This window comes from Tasmannia lanceolata, unplaced genomic scaffold (assembly GCF_043159265.1).
Source record: "Tasmannia lanceolata isolate RefF3 unplaced genomic scaffold, GAP_Taslan_0.1 ptg000003l, whole genome shotgun sequence".
Taxonomy (NCBI): Eukaryota; Viridiplantae; Streptophyta; class Magnoliopsida; order Canellales; family Winteraceae; genus Tasmannia; species Tasmannia lanceolata.
The window spans coordinates 31,599,187-31,612,513 of NW_027518680.1; the positions used below are offsets into that span (position 1 = coordinate 31,599,187).

General features: G+C 47.6%; 19 non-coding genes across 19 annotated transcripts; all 19 read left to right on the plus strand.

Moving 5' to 3' along the window:
- Positions 1-131: 131 nt before the first annotated feature.
- Positions 132-250, plus strand: LOC143872448 (5S ribosomal RNA). Its single transcript, XR_013247196.1, has one exon. It is a non-coding gene; the product is annotated as a 5S ribosomal RNA (ribosomal RNA).
- A 597-nt stretch (positions 251-847) lies between these two features.
- LOC143874010 (5S ribosomal RNA) lies at positions 848-966 on the plus strand. The gene has a single exon (XR_013248700.1). It is a non-coding gene; the product is annotated as a 5S ribosomal RNA (ribosomal RNA).
- A 597-nt stretch (positions 967-1,563) lies between these two features.
- LOC143874037 (5S ribosomal RNA) lies at positions 1,564-1,682 on the plus strand. Its single transcript, XR_013248727.1, has one exon. It is a non-coding gene; the product is annotated as a 5S ribosomal RNA (ribosomal RNA).
- Positions 1,683-2,278: 596 nt separating this feature from the next.
- On the plus strand, positions 2,279-2,397 carry LOC143872450 (5S ribosomal RNA). Its single transcript, XR_013247198.1, has one exon. It is a non-coding gene; the product is annotated as a 5S ribosomal RNA (ribosomal RNA).
- A 596-nt stretch (positions 2,398-2,993) lies between these two features.
- LOC143872451 (5S ribosomal RNA) lies at positions 2,994-3,112 on the plus strand. Its single transcript, XR_013247199.1, has one exon. It is a non-coding gene; the product is annotated as a 5S ribosomal RNA (ribosomal RNA).
- Positions 3,113-3,709: 597 nt separating this feature from the next.
- Positions 3,710-3,828, plus strand: LOC143872452 (5S ribosomal RNA). The gene has a single exon (XR_013247200.1). It is a non-coding gene; the product is annotated as a 5S ribosomal RNA (ribosomal RNA).
- Positions 3,829-4,425: 597 nt separating this feature from the next.
- On the plus strand, positions 4,426-4,544 carry LOC143872453 (5S ribosomal RNA). The gene has a single exon (XR_013247201.1). It is a non-coding gene; the product is annotated as a 5S ribosomal RNA (ribosomal RNA).
- Positions 4,545-5,141: 597 nt separating this feature from the next.
- On the plus strand, positions 5,142-5,260 carry LOC143873711 (5S ribosomal RNA). Its single transcript, XR_013248413.1, has one exon. It is a non-coding gene; the product is annotated as a 5S ribosomal RNA (ribosomal RNA).
- A 597-nt stretch (positions 5,261-5,857) lies between these two features.
- Positions 5,858-5,976, plus strand: LOC143872455 (5S ribosomal RNA). The gene has a single exon (XR_013247202.1). It is a non-coding gene; the product is annotated as a 5S ribosomal RNA (ribosomal RNA).
- A 597-nt stretch (positions 5,977-6,573) lies between these two features.
- Positions 6,574-6,692, plus strand: LOC143874011 (5S ribosomal RNA). Its single transcript, XR_013248701.1, has one exon. It is a non-coding gene; the product is annotated as a 5S ribosomal RNA (ribosomal RNA).
- Positions 6,693-7,289: 597 nt separating this feature from the next.
- LOC143874038 (5S ribosomal RNA) lies at positions 7,290-7,408 on the plus strand. Its single transcript, XR_013248728.1, has one exon. It is a non-coding gene; the product is annotated as a 5S ribosomal RNA (ribosomal RNA).
- A 596-nt stretch (positions 7,409-8,004) lies between these two features.
- Positions 8,005-8,123, plus strand: LOC143872457 (5S ribosomal RNA). The gene has a single exon (XR_013247204.1). It is a non-coding gene; the product is annotated as a 5S ribosomal RNA (ribosomal RNA).
- Positions 8,124-8,719: 596 nt separating this feature from the next.
- LOC143872458 (5S ribosomal RNA) lies at positions 8,720-8,838 on the plus strand. The gene has a single exon (XR_013247205.1). It is a non-coding gene; the product is annotated as a 5S ribosomal RNA (ribosomal RNA).
- Positions 8,839-9,435: 597 nt separating this feature from the next.
- Positions 9,436-9,554, plus strand: LOC143874012 (5S ribosomal RNA). The gene has a single exon (XR_013248702.1). It is a non-coding gene; the product is annotated as a 5S ribosomal RNA (ribosomal RNA).
- A 597-nt stretch (positions 9,555-10,151) lies between these two features.
- LOC143872459 (5S ribosomal RNA) lies at positions 10,152-10,270 on the plus strand. Its single transcript, XR_013247206.1, has one exon. It is a non-coding gene; the product is annotated as a 5S ribosomal RNA (ribosomal RNA).
- A 597-nt stretch (positions 10,271-10,867) lies between these two features.
- On the plus strand, positions 10,868-10,986 carry LOC143872460 (5S ribosomal RNA). Its single transcript, XR_013247207.1, has one exon. It is a non-coding gene; the product is annotated as a 5S ribosomal RNA (ribosomal RNA).
- Positions 10,987-11,583: 597 nt separating this feature from the next.
- Positions 11,584-11,702, plus strand: LOC143872461 (5S ribosomal RNA). Its single transcript, XR_013247208.1, has one exon. It is a non-coding gene; the product is annotated as a 5S ribosomal RNA (ribosomal RNA).
- Positions 11,703-12,298: 596 nt separating this feature from the next.
- On the plus strand, positions 12,299-12,417 carry LOC143872462 (5S ribosomal RNA). The gene has a single exon (XR_013247209.1). It is a non-coding gene; the product is annotated as a 5S ribosomal RNA (ribosomal RNA).
- A 596-nt stretch (positions 12,418-13,013) lies between these two features.
- LOC143872463 (5S ribosomal RNA) lies at positions 13,014-13,132 on the plus strand. Its single transcript, XR_013247210.1, has one exon. It is a non-coding gene; the product is annotated as a 5S ribosomal RNA (ribosomal RNA).
- The last annotated feature ends 195 nt before the right edge of the window (positions 13,133-13,327 follow it).

Below are 13,327 nucleotides of genomic sequence, written 5' to 3' on the forward strand. Positions count from 1 at the left end.
GGCTTTCCGACATGCTCGGATCGTCCATCCGGTGTCATCTAGCAGGATTTTTTCGCACTTTCATTTAAACGGACTTCGTACGACAATGCGAGTGGAAACTCTTTATTACTTTGACAATGGAGAGGCATGCTGGGTGCGATCATACCAGCACAAATGCACTGGATCCCATCAGAACTCCGAAGTTAAGCGTGCTTGGGCGAGAGTAGTACTAGGATGGGTGACCTCCTGGGAAGTCCTCGTGTTGCACCCCTGTCACTTTTTTCGGCTATCTACCACTTTTTTCGAACAATCTTTCGGTTCTGGAACATCGATGCGAACTGAAACGCACGTTTAGTGCGTCGCCTCTTACGTTTCGGTACGGATCATTTTATTTTCTTCCGGATGGTGAATTCAAAGACGTCCGGTCTTTATTATGGCGGGGTGATAGTGTCGTTTGATTCGATAAACGGAATTCGTTCTGACATTTCATTTGCGGTCAAATTATAGCGGGGGTTTGTTCAGATTCAGTGACGTACAGGCTATAGCGGATGAGTGTACTAGTGGATGCGAGTCATGAATCCGGTCGGAAGGTGTTTACTGGCCGTGAGCTACCCTTGGTGCACAAATATCGTTCCAACGATAACTTTTGATCCGCCCGTCAGATCGTAGCGATTCTTATATTGATTCGGGGGTACTCGGGAAGATTAATCGCGTGATGACAGCCCTTGCGGTCATACGGCTTCCCGACATGCTCGGATCGTCCATCCGGTGTCATCTAGCAGGATTTTTTCGCACTTTCATTTAAACGGACTTCGTACGACAATGCGAGTGGAAACTCTTTATTACTTTGACAATGGAGAGGCATGCTGGGTGCGATCATACCAACACAAATGCACTGGATCCCATCAGAACTCCGAAGTTAAGCGTGCTTGGGCGAGAGTAGTACTAGGATGGGTGACCTCCTGGGAAGTCCTCGTGTTGCACCCCTGTCACTTTTTTCGGCTATCTACCACTTTTTTCGAACAATCTTTCGGTTCTGGAACATCGATGCGAACTGAAACGCACGTTTAGTGCGACGCCTCCTACGTTTCGGTTGAGATCTTTTTATTTTCTGCCGGATCGTGAATTCAAATACGTCTGGTCATTATTATGGCGGGGTGATAGTGTCGTTTGATTCGATAAACGGAATTCGTTCTGACATTTCATTTGCGGTCAAATTATAGCGGGGGTTTGTTTAGATTCAGTGACGTACAAGCTATAGCGGATGAGTGTACTAGTGGATGAAAGTCATGAATCCGGTCGGAAGGTGTTTACTGGCCGTGAGCTACCCTTGGTGCACAAATATCGTTCCGACGATAACTTTTGATCCGCCCGTCAGATCGTGGCGATTCTTATATTGATTCGGGGGTACTCAGGAAGATTAATCGCGCGGTGACAGCCCTGGCGGTCATCCGGCTTTCCGACATGCTCGGATCGTCCATCCGGTGTCATCTAGCAGGATTTTTTCGCACTTTCATTTAAACGGACTTCGTACGACAATGCGAGTGGAAACTCTTTATTACTTTGACAATGGAGAGGCATGCTGGGTGCGATCATACCAGCACAAATGCACTGGATCCAATCAGAACTCCGAAGTTAAGCGTGCTTGGGCGAGAGTAGTACTAGGATGGGTGACCTCCTGGGAAGTCCTCGTGTTGCACCCCTGTCACTTTTTCGGCTATCTACCACTTTTTTCGAACAATCTTTCGGTTCTGGAACATCGATGCGAACTGAAACGCACGTTTAGTGCGACGCCTCCTACGTTTCGGTTGGGATCTTTTTATTTTCTGCCGGATAGTGAATTCAAATACGTCCGGTCTTTATTATGGCGGGGTGATAGTGTCGTTTGATTCGATAAACGGAATTCGTTCTGACATTTCATTTGCGGTCAAATTATAGCGGGGGTTTGTTTAGATTCAGTGACGTACAAGCTATAGCGGATGAGTGTACTAGTGGATGAAAGTCATGAATCCGGTCGGAAGGTGTTTACTGGCCGTGAGCTACCCTCGGTGCACAAATATCGTTCCGACGATAACTTTTGATCCGCCCGTCAGATCGTGGCGATTCTTATATTGATTCGGGGGTACTCGGGAAGATTAATCGCGCGATGACAGCCTTGGCGGTCATCCGGCTTTCCGACATGCTCGGATCGTCCATCCGGTGTCATCTAGCAGGATTTTTTCGCACTTTCATTTAAACGGACTTCGTACGACAATGCGAGTGGAAACTCTTTATTACTTTGACAATGGAGAGGCATGCTGGGTGCGATCATACCAGCACAAATGCACTGGATCCCATCAGAACTCCGAAGTTAAGCGTGCTTGGGCGAGAGTAGTACTAGGATGGGTGACCTCCTGGGAAGTCCTCGTGTTGCACCCCTGTCACTTTTTTCGGCTATCTACCACTTTTTTCGAACAATCTTTCGGTTCTGGAACATCGATGCGAACTGAAACGCACGTTTAGTGCGTCGCCTCCTACGTTTCGGTACGGATCTTTTTATTTTCTTCCGGATGGTGAATTCAAAGACGTCCGGTCTTTATTATGGCGGGGTGATAGTGTCGTTTGATTCGATAAACGGAATTCGTTCTGACATTTCATTTGCGGTCAAATTATAGCGGGGGTTTGTTTAGATTCAGTGACGTACAGGCTATAGCGGATGAGTGTACTAGTGGATGCGAGTCATGAATCCGGTCGGAAGGTGTTTACTGGCCGTGAGCTACCCTTGGTGCACAAATATCGTTTCGACGATAACTTTTGATCCGCCCGTCAGATCGTGGCGATTCTTATATTGATTCGGGGGTACTCAGGAAGATTAATCGCGCGATGACAGCCCTGGCGGTCATCCGCTTTCCGACATGCTCGGATCGTCCATCCGGTGTCATCTAGCAGGATTTTTTCGCACTTTCATTTAAACGGACTTCGTACGACAATGCGAGTGGAAACTCTTTATTACTTTGACAATGGAGAGGCATGCTGGGTGCGATCATACCAGCACAAATGCACTGGATCCCATCAGAACTCCGAAGTTAAGCGTGCTTGGGCGAGAGTAGTACTAGGATGGGTGACCTCCTGGGAAGTCCTCGTGTTGCACCCCTGTCACTTTTTTCGGCTATCTACCACTTTTTTCGAACAATCTTTCGGTTCTGGAACATCGATGCGAACTGAAACGCACGTTTAGTGCGTCGCCTCTTACGTTTCGGTACGGATCATTTTATTTTCTTCCGGATGGTGAATTCAAAGACGTCCGGTCTTTATTATGGCGGGGTGATAGTGTCGTTTGATTCGATAAACGGAATTCGTTCTGACATTTCATTTGCGGTCAAATTATAGCGGGGGTTTGTTCAGATTCAGTGACGTACAGGCTATAGCGGATGAGTGTACTAGTGGATGCGAGTCATGAATCCGGTCGGAAGGTGTTTACTGGCCGTGAGCTATCCTTGGTGCACAAATATCGTTCCAACGATAACTTTTGATCCGCCCGTCAGATCGTAGCGATTCTTATATTGATTCGGGGGTACTCGGGAAGATTAATCGCGCGATGACAGCCCTTGCGATCATACGGCTTCCCGACATGCTCGGATCGTCCATCCGGTGTCATCTAGCAGGATTTTTTCGCACTTTCATTTAAACGGACTTCGTACGACAATGCGAGTGGAAACTCTTTATTACTTTGACAATGGAGAGGCATGCTGGGTGCGATCATACCAGCACAAATGCACTGGATCCCATCAGAACTCCGAAGTTAAGCGTGCTTGGGCGAGAGTAGTACTAGGATGGGTGACCTCCTGGGAAGTCCTCGTGTTGCACCCCTGTCACTTTTTTCGGCTATCTACCACTTTTTTCGAACAATCTTTCGGTTCTGGAACATCGATGCGAACTGAAACGCACGTTTAGTGCGACGCCTCCTACGTTTCGGTTGAGATCTTTTTATTTTCTGCCGGATCGTGAATTCAAATACGTCCGGTCATTATTATGGCGGGGTGATAGTGTCGTTTGATTCGATAAACGGAATTCGTTCTGACATTTCATTTGCGGTCAAATTATAGCGGGGGTTTGTTTAGATTCAGTGACGTACAAGCTATAGCGGATGAGGGTACTAGTGGATGAAAGTCATGAATCCGGTCGGAAGGTGTTTACTGGCCGTGAGCTACCCTTGGTGCACAAATATCGTTCCGACGATAACTTTTGATCCGCCCGTCAGATCGTGGCGATTCTTATATTGATTCGGGGGTACTCGGGAAGATTAATCGCGCGATGACAGCCTTGGCGGTCATCCGGCTTTCCGACATGCTCGGATCGTCCATCCGGTGTCATCTAGCAGGATTTTTTCGCACTTTCATTTAAACGGACTTCGTACGACAATGCGAGTGGAAACTCTTTATTACTTTGACAATGGAGAGGCATGCTGGGTGCGATCATACCAGCACAAATGCACTGGATCCCATCAGAACTCCGAAGTTAAGCGTGCTTGGGCGAGAGTAGTACTAGGATGGGTGACCTCCTGGGAAGTCCTCGTGTTGCACCCCTGTCACTTTTTTCGGCTATCTACCACTTTTTTCGAACAATCTTTCGGTTCTGGAACATCGATGCGAACTGAAACGTACGTTTAGTGCGTCGCCTCCTACGTTTCGGTACGGATCTTTTTATTTTCTTCCGGATGGTGAATTGAAAGACGTCCGGTCTTTATTATGGCGGGGTGATAGTGTCGTTTGATTCGATAAACGGAATTCGTTCTGACATTTCATTTGCGGTCAAATTATAGCGGGGGTTTGTTCAGATTCAGTGACGTACAGGCTATAGCGGATGAGTGTACTAGTGGATGCGAGTCATGAATCCGGTCGGAAGGTGTTTACTGGCCGTGAGCTACCCTTGGTGCACAAATATCGTTCCGACGATAACTTTTGATCCGCCCGTCAGATCGTAGCGATTCTTATATTGATTCGGGGGTACTCGGGAAGATTAATCGCGCGATGACAGCCCTTGCGGTCATACGGCTTCCCGACATGCTCGGATCGTCCATCCGGTGTCATCTAGCAGGATTTTTTCGCACTTTCATTTAAACGGACTTCGTACGACAATGCGAGTGGAAACTCTTTATTACTTTGACAATGGAGAGGCATGCTGGGTGCGATCATACCAGCACAAATGCACTGGATCCCATCAGAACTCCGAAGTTAAGCGTGCTTGGGCGAGAGTAGTACTAGGATGGGTGACCTCCTGGGAAGTCCAAGTGTTGCACCCCTGTCACTTTTTTCGGCTATCTACCACTTTTTTCGAACAATCTTTCGGTTCTGGAACATCGATGCGAACTGAAACGCACGTTTAGTGCGTCGCCTCCTACGTTTCGGTTCGGATCTTTTTATTTTCTTCCGGATGGTGAATTCAAAGACGTCCGGTCTTTATTATGGCGGGGTGATAGTGTCGTTTGATTCGATAAACGGAATTCGTTCTGACATTTCATTTGCGGTCAAATTATAGCGGGGGTTTGTTCAGATTCAGTGACGTACAGGCTATAGCGGATGAGTGTACTAGTGGATGCGAGTCATGAATCCGGTCGGAAGGTGTTTACTGGCCGTGAGCTACCCTTGGTGCACAAATATCGTTCCGACGATAACTTTTGATCCGCCCGTCAGATCGTGGCGATTCTTATATTGATTCGGGGGTACTCAGGAAGATTAATCGCGCGATGACAGCCCTGGCGGTCATCCGGCTTTCCGACATGCTCGGATCGTCCATCCGGTGTCATCTAGCAGGATTTTTTCGCACTTTCATTTAAACGGACTTCGTACGACAATGCGAGTGGAAACTCTTTATTACTTTGACAATGGAGAGGCATGCTGGGTGCGATCATACCAGCACAAATGCACTGGATCCCATCAGAACTCCGAAGTTAAGCGTGCTTGGGCGAGAGTAGTACTAGGATGGGTGACCTCCTGGGAAGTCCTCGTGTTGCACCCCTGTCACTTTTTTCGGCTATCTACCACTTTTTTCGAACAATCTTTCGGTTCTGGAACATCGATGCGAACTGAAACGCACGTTTAGTGCGTCGCCTCTTACGTTTCGGTACGGATCATTTTATTTTCTTCCGGATGGTGAATTCAAAGACGTCCGGTCTTTATTATGGCGGGGTGATAGTGTCGTTTGATTCGATAAACGGAATTCGTTCTGACATTTCATTTGCGGTCAAATTATAGCGGGGGTTTGTTCAGATTCAGTGACGTACAGGCTATAGCGGATGAGTGTACTAGTGGATGCGAGTCATGAATCCGGTCGGAAGGTGTTTACTGGCCGTGAGCTACCCTTGGTGCACAAATATCGTTCCAACGATAACTTTTGATCCGCCCGTCAGATCGTAGCGATTCTTATATTGATTCGGGGGTACTCGGGAAGATTAATCGCGTGATGACAGCCCTTGCGGTCATACGGCTTCCCGACATGCTCGGATCGTCCATCCGGTGTCATCTAGCAGGATTTTTTCGCACTTTCATTTAAACGGACTTCGTACGACAATGCGAGTGGAAACTCTTTATTACTTTGACAATGGAGAGGCATGCTGGGTGCGATCATACCAACACAAATGCACTGGATCCCATCAGAACTCCGAAGTTAAGCGTGCTTGGGCGAGAGTAGTACTAGGATGGGTGACCTCCTGGGAAGTCCTCGTGTTGCACCCCTGTCACTTTTTTCGGCTATCTACCACTTTTTTCGAACAATCTTTCGGTTCTGGAACATCGATGCGAACTGAAACGCACGTTTAGTGCGACGCCTCCTACGTTTCGGTTGAGATCTTTTTATTTTCTGCCGGATCGTGAATTCAAATACGTCTGGTCATTATTATGGCGGGGTGATAGTGTCGTTTGATTCGATAAACGGAATTCGTTCTGACATTTCATTTGCGGTCAAATTATAGCGGGGGTTTGTTTAGATTCAGTGACGTACAAGCTATAGCGGATGAGTGTACTAGTGGATGAAAGTCATGAATCCGGTCGGAAGGTGTTTACTGGCCGTGAGCTACCCTTGGTGCACAAATATCGTTCCGACGATAACTTTTGATCCGCCCGTCAGATCGTGGCGATTCTTATATTGATTCGGGGGTACTCAGGAAGATTAATCGCGCGGTGACAGCCCTGGCGGTCATCCGGCTTTCCGACATGCTCGGATCGTCCATCCGGTGTCATCTAGCAGGATTTTTTCGCACTTTCATTTAAACGGACTTCGTACGACAATGCGAGTGGAAACTCTTTATTACTTTGACAATGGAGAGGCATGCTGGGTGCGATCATACCAGCACAAATGCACTGGATCCAATCAGAACTCCGAAGTTAAGCGTGCTTGGGCGAGAGTAGTACTAGGATGGGTGACCTCCTGGGAAGTCCTCGTGTTGCACCCCTGTCACTTTTTCGGCTATCTACCACTTTTTTCGAACAATCTTTCGGTTCTGGAACATCGATGCGAACTGAAACGCACGTTTAGTGCGACGCCTCCTACGTTTCGGTTGGGATCTTTTTATTTTCTGCCGGATAGTGAATTCAAATACGTCCGGTCTTTATTATGGCGGGGTGATAGTGTCGTTTGATTCGATAAACGGAATTCGTTCTGACATTTCATTTGCGGTCAAATTATAGCGGGGGTTTGTTTAGATTCAGTGACGTACAAGCTATAGCGGATGAGTGTACTAGTGGATGAAAGTCATGAATCCGGTCGGAAGGTGTTTACTGGCCGTGAGCTACCCTCGGTGCACAAATATCGTTCCGACGATAACTTTTGATCCGCCCGTCAGATCGTGGCGATTCTTATATTGATTCGGGGGTACTCGGGAAGATTAATCGCGCGATGACAGCCTTGGCGGTCATCCGGCTTTCCGACATGCTCGGATCGTCCATCCGGTGTCATCTAGCAGGATTTTTTCGCACTTTCATTTAAACGGACTTCGTACGACAATGCGAGTGGAAACTCTTTATTACTTTGACAATTGAGAGGCATGCTGGGTGCGATCATACCAGCACAAATGCACTGGATCCCATCAGAACTCCGAAGTTAAGCGTGCTTGGGCGAGAGTAGTACTAGGATGGGTGACCTCCTGGGAAGTCCTCGTGTTGCACCCCTGTCACTTTTTTCGGCTATCTACCACTTTTTTCGAACAATCTTTCGGTTCTGGAACATCGATGCGAACTGAAACGCACGTTTAGTGCGTCGCCTCCTACGTTTCGGTACGGATCTTTTTATTTTCTTCCGGATGGTGAATTCAAAGACGTCCGGTCTTTATTATGGCGGGGTGATAGTGTCGTTTGATTCGATAAACGGAATTCGTTCTGACATTTCATTTGCGGTCAAATTATAGCGGGGGTTTGTTTAGATTCAGTGACGTATAGGCTATAGCGGATGAGTGTACTAGTGGATGCGAGTCATGAATCCGGTCGGAAGGTGTTTACTGGCCGTGAGCTACCCTTGGTGCACAAATATCGTTTCGACGATAACTTTTGATCCGCCCGTCAGATCGTGGCGATTCTTATATTGATTCGGGGGTACTCAGGAAGATTAATCGCGCGATGACAGCCCTGGCGGTCATCCGCTTTCCGACATGCTCGGATCGTCCATCCGGTGTCATCTAGCAGGATTTTTTCGCACTTTCATTTAAACGGACTTCGTACGACAATGCGAGTGGAAACTCTTTATTACTTTGACAATGGAGAGGCATGCTGGGTGCGATCATACCAGCACAAATGCACTGGATCCCATCAGAACTCCGAAGTTAAGCGTGCTTGGGCGAGAGTAGTACTAGGATGGGTGACCTCCTGGGAAGTCCTCGTGTTGCACCCCTGTCACTTTTTTCGGCTATCTACCACTTTTTTCGAACAATCTTTCGGTTCTGGAACATCGATGCGAACTGAAACGCACGTTTAGTGCGTCGCCTCTTACGTTTCGGTACGGATCATTTTATTTTCTTCCGGATGGTGAATTCAAAGACGTCCGGTCTTTATTATGGCGGGGTGATAGTGTCGTTTGATTCGATAAACGGAATTCGTTCTGACATTTCATTTGCGGTCAAATTATAGCGGGGGTTTGTTCAGATTCAGTGACGTACAGGCTATAGCGGATGAGTGTACTAGTGGATGCGAGTCATGAATCCGGTCGGAAGGTGTTTACTGGCCGTGAGCTACCCTTGGTGCACAAATATCGTTCCAACGATAACTTTTGATCCGCCCGTCAGATCGTAGCGATTCTTATATTGATTCGGGGGTACTCGGGAAGATTAATCGCGCGATGACAGCCCTTGCGATCATACGGCTTCCCGACATGCTCGGATCGTCCATCCGGTGTCATCTAGCAGGATTTTTTCGCACTTTCATTTAAACGGACTTCGTACGACAATGCGAGTGGAAACTCTTTATTACTTTGACAATGGAGAGGCATGCTGGGTGCGATCATACCAACACAAATGCACTGGATCCCATCAGAACTCCGAAGTTAAGCGTGCTTGGGCGAGAGTAGTACTAGGATGGGTGACCTCCTGGGAAGTCCTCGTGTTGCACCCCTGTCACTTTTTTCGGCTATCTACCACTTTTTTCGAACAATCTTTCGGTTCTGGAACATCGATGCGAACTGAAACGCACGTTTAGTGCGACGCCTCCTACGTTTCGGTTGAGATCTTTTTATTTTCTGCCGGATCGTGAATTCAAATACGTCTGGTCATTATTATGGCGGGGTGATAGTGTCGTTTGATTCGATAAACGGAATTCGTTCTGACATTTCATTTGCGGTCAAATTATAGCGGGGGTTTGTTTAGATTCAGTGACGTACAAGCTATAGCGGATGAGGGTACTAGTGGATGAAAGTCATGAATCCGGTCGGAAGGTGTTTACTGGCCGTGAGCTACCCTTGGTGCACAAATATCGTTCCGACGATAACTTTTGATCCGCCCGTCAGATCGTGGCGATTCTTATATTGATTCGGGGGTACTCGGGAAGATTAATCGCGCGATGACAGCCCTGGCGGTCATCCGGCTTTCCGACATGCTCGGATCGTCCATCCGGTGTCATCTAGCAGGATTTTTTCGCACTTTCATTTAAACGGACTTCGTACGACAATGCAAGTGGAAACTCTTTATTACTTTGACAATGGAGAGGCATGCTGGGTGCGATCATACCAGCACAAATGCACTGGATCCCATCAGAACTCCGAAGTTAAGCGTGCTTGGGCGAGAGTAGTACTAGGATGGGTGACCTCCTGGGAAGTCCTCGTGTTGCACCCCTGTCACTTTTTTCGGCTATCTACCACTTTTTTCGAACAATCTTTCGGTTCTGGAACATCGATGCGAACTGAAACGTACGTTTAGTGCGTCGCCTCCTACGTTTCGGTACGGATCTTTTTATTTTCTTCCGGATGGTGAATTGAAAGACGTCCGGTCTTTATTATGGCGGGGTGATAGTGTCGTTTGATTCGATAAACGGAATTCGTTCTGACATTTCATTTGCGGTCAAATTATAGCGGGGGTTTGTTCAGATTCAGTGACGTACAGGCTATAGCGGATGAGTGTACTAGTGGATGCGAGTCATGAATCCGGTCGGAAGGTGTTTACTGGCCGTGAGCTACCCTTGGTGCACAAATATCGTTCCGACGATAACTTTTGATCCGCCCGTCAGATCGTAGCGATTCTTATATTGATTCGGGGGTACTCGGGAAGATTAATCGCGCGATGACAGCCCTTGCGGTCATACGGCTTCCCGACATGCTCGGATCGTCCATCCGGTGTCATCTAGCAGGATTTTTTCGCACTTTCATTTAAACGGACTTCGTACGACAATGCGAGTGGAAACTCTTTATTACTTTGACAATGGAGAGGCATGCTGGGTGCGATCATACCAGCACAAATGCACTGGATCCCATCAGAACTCCGAAGTTAAGCGTGCTTGGGCGAGAGTAGTACTAGGATGGGTGACCTCCTGGGAAGTCCTCGTGTTGCACCCCTGTCACTTTTTTCGGCTATCTACCACTTTTTTCGAACAATCTTTCGGTTCTGGAACATCGATGCGAACTGAAACGCACGTTTAGTGCGACGCCTCCTACGTTTCGGTTGGGGTCTTTTTATTTTCTGCCGGATAGTGAATTCAAATACGTCCGGTCTTTATTATGGCGGGGTGATAGTGTCGTTTGATTCGATAAACGGAATTCGTTCTGACATTTCATTTGCGGTCAAATTATAGCGGGGGTTTGTTTAGATTCAGTGACGTACAAGCTATAGCGGATGAGTGTACTAGTGGATGAAAGTCATGAATCCGGTCGGAAGGTGTTTACTGGCCGTGAGCTACCCATGGTGCACAAATATCGTTCCGACGATAACTTTTGATCCGCCCGTCAGATCGTGGCGATTCTTATATTGATTCGGGGGTACTCGGGAAGATTAATCGCGCGATGACAGCCTTGGCGGTCATCCGGCTTTCCGACATGCTCGGATCGTCCATCCGGTGTCATCTAGCAGGATTTTTTCGCACTTTGATTTAAACGGACTTCGTACGACAATGCGAGTGGAAACTCTTTATTACTTTGACAATGGAGAGGCATGCTGGGTGCGATCATACCAGCACAAATGCACTGGATCCCATCAGAACTCCGAAGTTAAGCGTGCTTGGGCGAGAGTAGTACTAGGATGGGTGACCTCCTGGGAAGTCCTCGTGTTGCACCCCTGTCACTTTTTTCGGCTATCTACCACTTTTTTCGAACAATCTTTCGGTTCTGGAACATCGATGCGAACTGAAACGCACGTTTAGTGCGTCGCCTCCTACGTTTCGGTACGGATATTTTTATTTTCTTCCGGATGGTGAATTCAAAGACGTCCGGTCTTTATTATGGCGGGGTGATAGTGTCGTTTGATTCGATAAACGGAATTCGTTCTGACATTTCATTTGCGGTCAAATTATAGCGGGGGTTTGTTTAGATTCAGTGACGTACAGGCTATAGCGGATGAGTGTACTAGTGGATGCGAGTTATGAATCCGGTCGGAAGGTGTTTACTGGCCGTGAGCTACCCTTGGTGCACAAATATCGTTTCGACGATAACTTTTGATCCGCCCGTCAGATCGTGGCGATTCTTATATTGATTCGGGGGTACTCGGGAAGATTAATCGCGCGATGACAGCCCTGGCGGTCATCCGGCTTTCCGACATGCTCGGATCGTCCATACGTATCATCTAGCAGGATTTTTTCGCACTTTCATTTAAACGGACTTCGTACGACAATGCGAGTGGAAACTCTTTATTACTTTGACAATGGAGAGGCATGCTGGGTGCGATCATACCAGCACAAATGCACTGGATCCCATCAGAACTCCGAAGTTAAGCGTGCTTGGGCGAGAGTAGTACTAGGATGGGTGACCTCCTGGGAAGTCCTCGTGTTGCACCCCTGTCACTTTTTTCGGCTATCTACCACTTTTTTCGAACAATCTTTCGGTTCTGGAACATCGATGCGAACTGAAACGCACGTTTAGTGCGTCGCCTCCTACGTTTCGGTACGGATATTTTTATTTTCTTCCGGATGGTGAATTCAAAGACGTCCGGTCTTTATTATGGCGGGGTGATAGTGTCGTTTGATTCGATAAACGGAATTCGTTCTGACATTTCATTTGCGGTCAAATTATAGCGGGGGTTTGTTTAGATTCAGTGACGTACAGGCTATAGCGGATGAGTGTACTAGTGGATGCGAGTTATGAATCCGGTCGGAAGGTGTTTACTGGCCGTGAGCTACCCTTGGTGCACAAATATCGTTTCGACGATAACTTTTGATCCGCCCGTCAGATCGTGGCGATTCTTATATTGATTCGGGGGTACTCGGGAAGATTAATCACGCGATGACAGCCCTGGCGGTCATCCGGCTTTCCGACATGCTCGGATCGTCCATCCGTATCATCTAGCAGGATTTTTTCGCACTTTCATTTAAACGGACTTCGTACGACAATGCGAGTGGAAACTCTTTATTACTTTGACAATGGAGAGGCATGCTGGGTGCGATCATACCAGCACAAATGCACTGGATCCCATCAGAACTCCGAAGTTAAGCGTGCTTGGGCGAGAGTAGTACTAGGATGGGTGACCTCCTGGGAAGTCCTCGTGTTGCACCCCTGTCACTTTTTTCGGCTATCTACCACTTTTTTCGAACAATCTTTCGGTTCTGGAACATCGATGCGAACTGAAACGCACGTTTAGTGCGACGCCTCCTACGTTTCGGTTGGGGTCTTTTTATTTTCTGCCGGATAGTGAATTCAAATACGTCCGGTCTTTATTATGGCGGGGTGATAGTGTCGTTTGATTCGATAA